Raw genomic sequence first — 8184 nt, 5'->3', positions numbered from 1 at the left:
TATATACAGTAAAACTGCGCTCGTTTGAACAAGCGGTCGTTCGAGAACCGGCGTTCCCTCGAGGTCGAAGCTTGGTCCCGAACTTTTTTTCTTCTATTTTCATATAAAATATACCTACGCTGCATCGAAACCTAATTATGTCGAGCGTCGAGCAATTTACTCGGTCCCAAGTACACAATTCATGCACAAAACCTTATGGCTCCCTCGAGGTCATAATTTCACGAGGTCATAATTTCACACTTTTGCCCGAACGCGTGCTCCAAAATAAACAAACAATTGCAGTTGAAAGGCAATTTGATAAGGTGTGAAAACCCGTTTAACACTGTTAAAACGTGACCGATTAGTTGATATGGGCATTTTAGAGGATAATTATAAGAAGTTAATGCCGAGAAGTTTATTGTAAAATGGTAATGAGTAACAAAAATATTAATACACACTACCATATCGATGCAACATCGGAATCTCTGAAAAGAATTCTTTCTTGTCACTTTGCTGGAAATATGGCAGATTTGTACAAATAAAATATTATATTCATTCATTAATTGATATTTCTTTTACATTTTATATTTAGTATACATATAGTATAAGGCAGCCTTTGAACATATGAGCGATTTCCACAACACATAATCGGTGTCTTAGTAAACAAACGACTTTAAACTTAAAATTCACTGAAAGATATTTCATAACAGATTGGAGAATTGAAAATCGGGTCGTTCGAAACATCGGTTCCCTCAAGGTTTAGGCTGGGTCCCCGGCGACCTCGAGCGATCGCAGTTTTACTGTATTAATAATTACACTGGCGTATACACACAGCACACGTTATTTGGAAGTTTACACTAAAGTGACGCATTCATGGAACTCGAGCTCACTGGGCGTTTAAACTAGTCTGGCGCCTTCATGGAACACAAGTTTACTGGGTGTTTAAACTAAACTGGCGCATTCAAAGGCACGAGTTTAATTGGGGTTTAAACGAACCTGGCGCATTTATAGAAAACATGTTTACCGGGGATTCGACTTCAACTGGCGGATTTATGGAACATAAAGTTACTGAGGTTAAACTAAATTGGCGAAATTATAGAATACGAGATTGCTGGATGTTTAACCTAAACTGACGCATTCATCGAACACGAGTTCACTGAGGGTAAAGACTAAACTTGCGCATTCATGGAATACGAGTAGACCGGTGTTCAGCTAAACTGGCGCATTCATTGAAGACGAGTTGACCGGGGTTAAGCTAAACTTGCGCATTCATTGAATACGAGTTGACCAGGGTTAAGCTAAACTTGCGCATTCACTGAACACGAGTTTACCGTGTTTCTTATCTAATCTGGTGCATTCATGGAACACACGTTTACCAGGAGTTTGAACTATTCATGTGTAAGCTTATGGGCTAATCTACTCAGTAAAACCCTTGATGTGTTCGATATTTATTTCTTTATATATATGGAAGAAACACCTATAACAAACAATGAGTATTTTAGAACATTATACGCACAATAATACACAAATGCCAAATACAGAAGTACATAAATACACAATTACGAATGAAATGCTAAATAATATTTAAGACAGTTAAAAAGAGGCTTACCAGGATAGCTAAGATGTTTTATAGTTTTGTCGAATTTAGTTGAGAAATAACGAACAATCCCATACGAGAAAATATATATGACATGTTTTAAGAAAAGGAAAAGGGACAAAGGATTTAATAAATTCTGCAAGTACCTTGAATACAACAATTCTGTAAGTCAAAAGTGTTCACTGCCATGATAGCACTAAAGCCAATCATACATAACGGAACTTATACGCCTAGGAAAACTCTCACACTAGCTATAATTAGACACCTGGTTACATATTACCCCCGCCCGGGAGAGCATTGCCCCCGAAGTGTCAATTAACCATATTTTTTTTAACACAACAGAATGTTTATTATCTTATACATAAACAGCATATCGATGAATCAATAGAAAGTTTAGCCATAACGTCAAGAAATGTACAAATAAATAAACACGATAATGAATGCATGTACAAAGTTATATTAAGGACCCCGGTCTCCGATTAAAAAACAATAAAACTACTAAATGACACCGGAAATTAAACAAATGATAAGTAACTTTTGCTTACAGAATTATGAACATTAAAAAGTAAAGCATAAAGCAAAAGTGGCAATGGAATGATAAATATGGGAGATAATTGTTGTATGAACTGTAACTTAAGATATAGTAGTTGTCGCCCTTGTAAACGAAACGGACAGCAGGTAATGTATGGATGATTTCAATAAATTGAAATACTTAGTTATACACACTTCAAGATAAATTAGAATAATAATGATAATCCCGGGTAAAATTAAAAAAAAAAATGCGAATGTATATCTTCTCAAACTATTTAGAACAAATATGAGAATAATTAAATACACAAAAATATAAAAAAAACTTGACATTATAATGCCAAAATAATGTTTGTAATGAACAATCAGGCAATTATAATAGAAAATTGAAATTGAAAGGGGCACCATAAAATCTGAAAAAAAGAAATATTAAAGGCACAGTAGTGACTTTACGAATGAAATTCAAATACATTTAATGAGAGGATTACTACACGACATTGCGCCCAATATATATTATAAATAGTACAAGCGTGACAACACATTGTATGTAATAGAAATACAACTTTACAAAATATACCCATCTGAACAACTGATACAAGCAAATAACAAAATGTCGATCGTACATTTAAAGGTTGACAACGATTCACAATGGACAAAAAGTATATAAAAAAAGATAGAAATTAAAGGTGAGTTAACAAAAATCTTCGAATTGATTCAAGACCAATGCATTTACAATCGTAATAGGGGAACTAGACGTATAATTGGGGAGCGACCCATTCTCCATATCTGTAAGATGGTTTCCTGGCTCGCCTCGGCCTGGGCTGCAGATGTTTTGGGCAACCGAACTAGCATATGAGCCTCGTCCTCAAATGATGTAGCGGAAGAAGACATGGTTTCAGAGGAAGACGAATCAGAATCCTCAGAAGGATCTGCTACAGCAACAGCTCTATATATTCTTATTTGTTTGTTATAAAAAACATAACCCCCTTAAAAATGTTACAAAATGTTAAATATGAAAAAATGTGTTGTTTAGATTTTAAGTGCAAATACAAATACTGCTTTAATTACAGAATTATCCAAACAATGCTTTCTATAACCTTTTTAAAATAGTTTGTGTTTGAAATGAAAAATGAATTTGACAAACATCATGTTTAATGATCAAAGTTAACTAAATTTCAATTAATTCATATTTTTTACAGCTTTGCTAAAACCAGGTATATACTTAAAGAGATCTGTTTAAGACATTTGACAGTTAAATATACATATACACATCTATTCTTTACAAATTTAGAACACCCACAGTGACCTTTTTGTCTTGCCTTTTGATAAAAAGGTTGTTTTTATACATCTAGTGGGAAATAGAATAGTATGAATAAATTCATGTTAACATTTTCTAGACTTTTAAAGGCCCAATGTGTTTCAGTAATGTAAACATATTATTTAGTGTATGTATATCTAAATGACCTCTCTTAACATTTTTGACATCAAGTATATTCTGAATTAAGCATGGAAATAGTCAAAACCAAATTACCATATCATGGGACTTTCTTAAAGACTCATTATGTTAGAGAAGTTTAAATGTTCGAGGCATGATTACAAACAAATGACTTCTAACCCTCACATAATATTTTAACTTACGGTTCGTACGTGTATGTAAGGGACTACTTCTTTTTGCCAGAGTGATAGGTATGAAACATTTTGGGCACCACTGAACTCTGAAAATGAGAACCAGAAAAGCTTGTCATACATTGCTCATTTAAAGCGCGTGTATGCCGGCGAGCAAATTGTACATGTTTTGGGCGGGGTTTGACATCCGATAACCAATGAAAATTCAATACGGAAACACCCGATGTACATGAACTTTTTAGATTGGAACTTCCATATATGGATAAGCGTTAAAAATGGTACTGCATTTCATAGGAAAGCATGTTTCACTTTGTGCAATACAGTATGTAGTAAAATGTTTTTTGTCATTTAAGCAGTTATTACATCCAACAAATTAACTAAATATGGCTAAAGCTAAATGCTTATGGAATCAAACTTGAATATATTAATCCGCATTTCACGCTTCAATGAACTTCAATGAAGATCTCAAGGGAGCATCGGACGACATTTTGTTTATATGGAAATGGAGCCGTAACAAATCATACTCCCAGTTTGGAAGCAGAGCAAATAAGTCTGATTAAATTCTGTAAAGGTGAGTTTATCTGAAATGCATGTTTTTGATTTTTAAGTTTTATCTATCTTCGCGTTCCAATCGAGGTACGGAGTTGACGAATATTTCGTACCAGTAACCACTACGCTCTCGTTTTTTAAGAAGCATTCGCCGACAATTCAGCTGGAAAGAATGTTCAAATATGACAGTGGTACGATATTGAATGGGTACGAATTCTCCGACATCCGTTTTCCAATACGCTTCTGACACCATGTAAATTATGCCATTTCTACTTTTATTTCACAGGGTTTTCTCAATTGTTGTTTGATAGCATCAGTTGAAACGGTTTAGTTTCGGTTTTACAACGTCTGTTTGGGATATTAAGCTGCTAAAAATGTTAAAAAAGATTCTAAAGTAGTAGAAATATTTGTTGATGTCATGCCGACGGCTGCGGCCATTTTGAATATTCTGAACGATCTGCATTATGACACATAACAAACAAAAACAAACCAGACACGTTACCTAGGCTATACTTACTAAACATGTGAGTCACAATGCTGTTCTTTTTTAAGATTGAATGAATTAGTGAATGAAAAAAAGAAAAGTAATTGGGCTAGTTTTATTTTATTGCAGTATTGTTTTTAACTGACAGGTAAACATTGCAAATTGTGATATTGTTCACAGGGAAATTATTCAGCGTCCATTTAATTTTTTTACATGTAGGTCGTATATTTTGTATATTCATGTGTCTTTCTGATCTTATATAAACAACTTATGCACTAGTCAATTGTAACTACTGCTACACCCCCCACCTCGGTCCGGGGAATAGCAAACTTAAACTGTCGGTCCAGTTAATCCCAAAAACATCCCTGCCCTGCAGAGACAAACTGCTGGTTAAATCCCCCCAAAATGCCCAAGCAACCCGGGAACATCCTAGGTAAGGCCCTTTTCCTGCTTTTTTGCAGCACGAAAACAAAAACCACCAGCATTTCCTCAGCTATCCCCGGACAGGCTTCAATAATGCGAGATCATGGATATTTTTTATCATTTGACATTTCTTATTTATCCCTGTCTCGAGTCTGCTTAGTTAAAACGTCAAGAGACTCGTTGACAGCCATTTAAGTGGACTAACCCCTGGACCTGGATTGATTGTGGTAACAATTGACTGGTGCATTACTGACTTTTGTATTGTATATAAGGGCTTTAATGATTGTAATTTATGGTAAGTATTTGCTGGTTGTTGGAATTACCGAAACTCTGCCCCATCCTCCAAAGCACACAATAGTCAGTACATTCAACAAGTGATACTCATTTTTCATTCCCACCAACAGTTCGCTATCGTTGCCAATACAATGAATTTATAGTTTCTTCGTTTAATGGAGTTTGGATTATATGTAACACAATGACCCTCGCCAATCTGCTAAGGTCATTGCTCGTTTTTTAGCTTCTAAGTGGTCAAAATGCTATAGCGTTATTTTCATTGGACCTTCATTACCGTTACCGGCAGGTGTCAATTAGGTATCCTAAGAATAGATGGAAAGGTTAATCTCTTTATTATATGTTAATAACGACCCTAAGGCTTGAATAATAATTATCAAATGATCTGCTTTCTGATAAAATCATATATTACTTGGTGCCGTCGAAGATCTATCAGCAACGGCCAAAGTCAACCGCTAATGGCTAATTTAATTACTGTCCAGATATGAGCTTAATTAGCTTGTTTACTTAAGTCCTATCAAAGAAATTTGGTCTAGTCCATTTTGACGTCACTAGACATATTGATTGACAAGCTCCTTTTTGTGGCGATAGCCAGTAAGATACTTAAGTATGGTCACGTGAGGTCAAATGTATCACCTGATATCATTAAACTATTAAGAAAAATTAGGAAACACTTCTGAATGGTCAACTGCAATTTGGGTCAATTGCGAAATATAAAAACACTTACCCAGAGCTTAAGGATAGAGTTTTTGAGAGTTGAAAGTTCTGGAGTTTGTAGTCGGCTTCTCGTTAGGATAGTCGAGAATGTAACTGGGTTTAAATCTTCAGGTCTACAGACCGAGGTCAGGCAGTCTGAGTCGAGGAGTTGGGCACCATTGCCTGTCCCAAATATACAAATCATGCGCAAAACCTTATGATTACCTAGAGATCATTATTTCACACATTTTCCGGAAAGCATGAATATAAATAAACAAACAAACGGCTAATGTTGACAAGTTTTCAAAGTTATAGAAAATTGAGAAGGTGTGAAAAACCGAGTTTTACTGTTTATATTTGACTACTAATACCTGATAAGGGCATATAGGAAGATTTCTACAATGCAATATGTAATCGGTGCGAAACTGAACTTTCAATTTTTTAAATTTCGAAATTACATTCTAAGACATTTCATAACAGACTAAAAATGAACTTTTGGTCATTCAAAACATCAGATCACTCAAGGTTTTAGCTCGGTCAATGGGGTCCTCGAGCAATCGCAGTTTTACTGTACAAAAAAAACCGTTAAGAACGTTAAGAACTGTATTTGACTAACAATTAACATACGGCCATTAAGGATAATAACGATTAACTTCTGAACAGAAAATTATTATTTCTTGCTTATCTCCTTAGACACGGAGTTATGCCGCTGGGTCATTAGATTTGACTATAATTTAAAGAAGAATAATCTTTCATGTGTTTCCGGTACAGATAGAAAAATCCGACCCGAGGGCACGCACGTAAGTCGTTAATGAGGCTTGCCACGCACCGTGCCCAAGGGTTAGATTTTTTTTCCCGACCGGAAAAACATGATTGATGAATACAACGTTGTTTACTGCGTCATGAAGCGCAGTAATTTTAATAACTATTGATATCAAATAGTGCCTCTAAAATCACATTTTTACGATTATTTATTTACAATTTAAATTTAAAGTCTTGCATATTTATGTATTTGATTGCGCTTTATTGAAATGGCATAATATACTTTTTGTAAACCATACAATAAAAGAAATTAAAAGTGTCACGTTGTTGCGCTCATACAATAAAAGAAATAAAAAGTTGCGCGTTGTTGTGCCTGACTAATCTTACATAGGGAAGGGGTGTAGAATGGGGTTTTCCAGCACTGGAAACATGACCGGAAACACACGTTCCTGTATGACAAAAAATGTCCTCAGAGTGCTCACGGAAAGTGGGTCCAACTCGTTGAGTGTGATGTACCCCTTCAAGAAATATAATGCCTGTTTAAACCAAAGCCTTCCACCCCCTTGCACACAATAAAATATATATATGATAATGAAAATTTAAGTGTTATGCGAGTAGTATTTGAGACCCTTTCATAGCACTTAGGCTTCCCCGCCCTCACCCATATTTGATATCGATCCCCCAACACAATTTAGTATAAACCCCAGCTTCACCAACACCACTCGAAACCTTTAGTGAAGGTCCTTATGAAAATAAGTGTTTTAGTAATTCCATCAACCAAGTATAGTGCATCTTTTTAGTAATCCAATTCCTTAATAACTTAATATAAATTTGTTATTGTTTGCGACAGGTTGGAGATGGGAATGATGTCAGACCAGCCAGCCAAACTTAAATTGGAGCAGACATCATGCGGTAATTTATTTGTATTTCAAAATTATCACTTTATGAAAATGTATCCAATCAGTTGCATTGTTTGAGCGAGTTTGATTCTTTTCAGTTTATCTTTTCTGTTTGTTTCATTCCTTATTGACTTTGTTTCATGCCGGTTATTAATTATTTCTGGTCGAAGCCATGAGATTATATCATCTTCTAATGAAACAACAACCTCTTCGTGTTTGTCTGTATTGTGAAACTATTTTGTTTGCTCTTTTATTTGAGCATTACATTATTAACTAATTCTATTAGCAGTTAAACAAAACTTCTTTTATGATGAAGATTGATACATTTGATTCCAGCTTTTGTACAAGAA

The sequence above is a fragment of the Mya arenaria genome, chromosome 12 (genome assembly GCF_026914265.1).
Source record: "Mya arenaria isolate MELC-2E11 chromosome 12, ASM2691426v1".
NCBI classification, from domain to species: Eukaryota; Metazoa; Mollusca; class Bivalvia; order Myida; family Myidae; genus Mya; species Mya arenaria.
The sequence above is the reverse complement of the archived record's forward strand: the minus strand, read 5'-3'. Positions refer to the sequence as shown.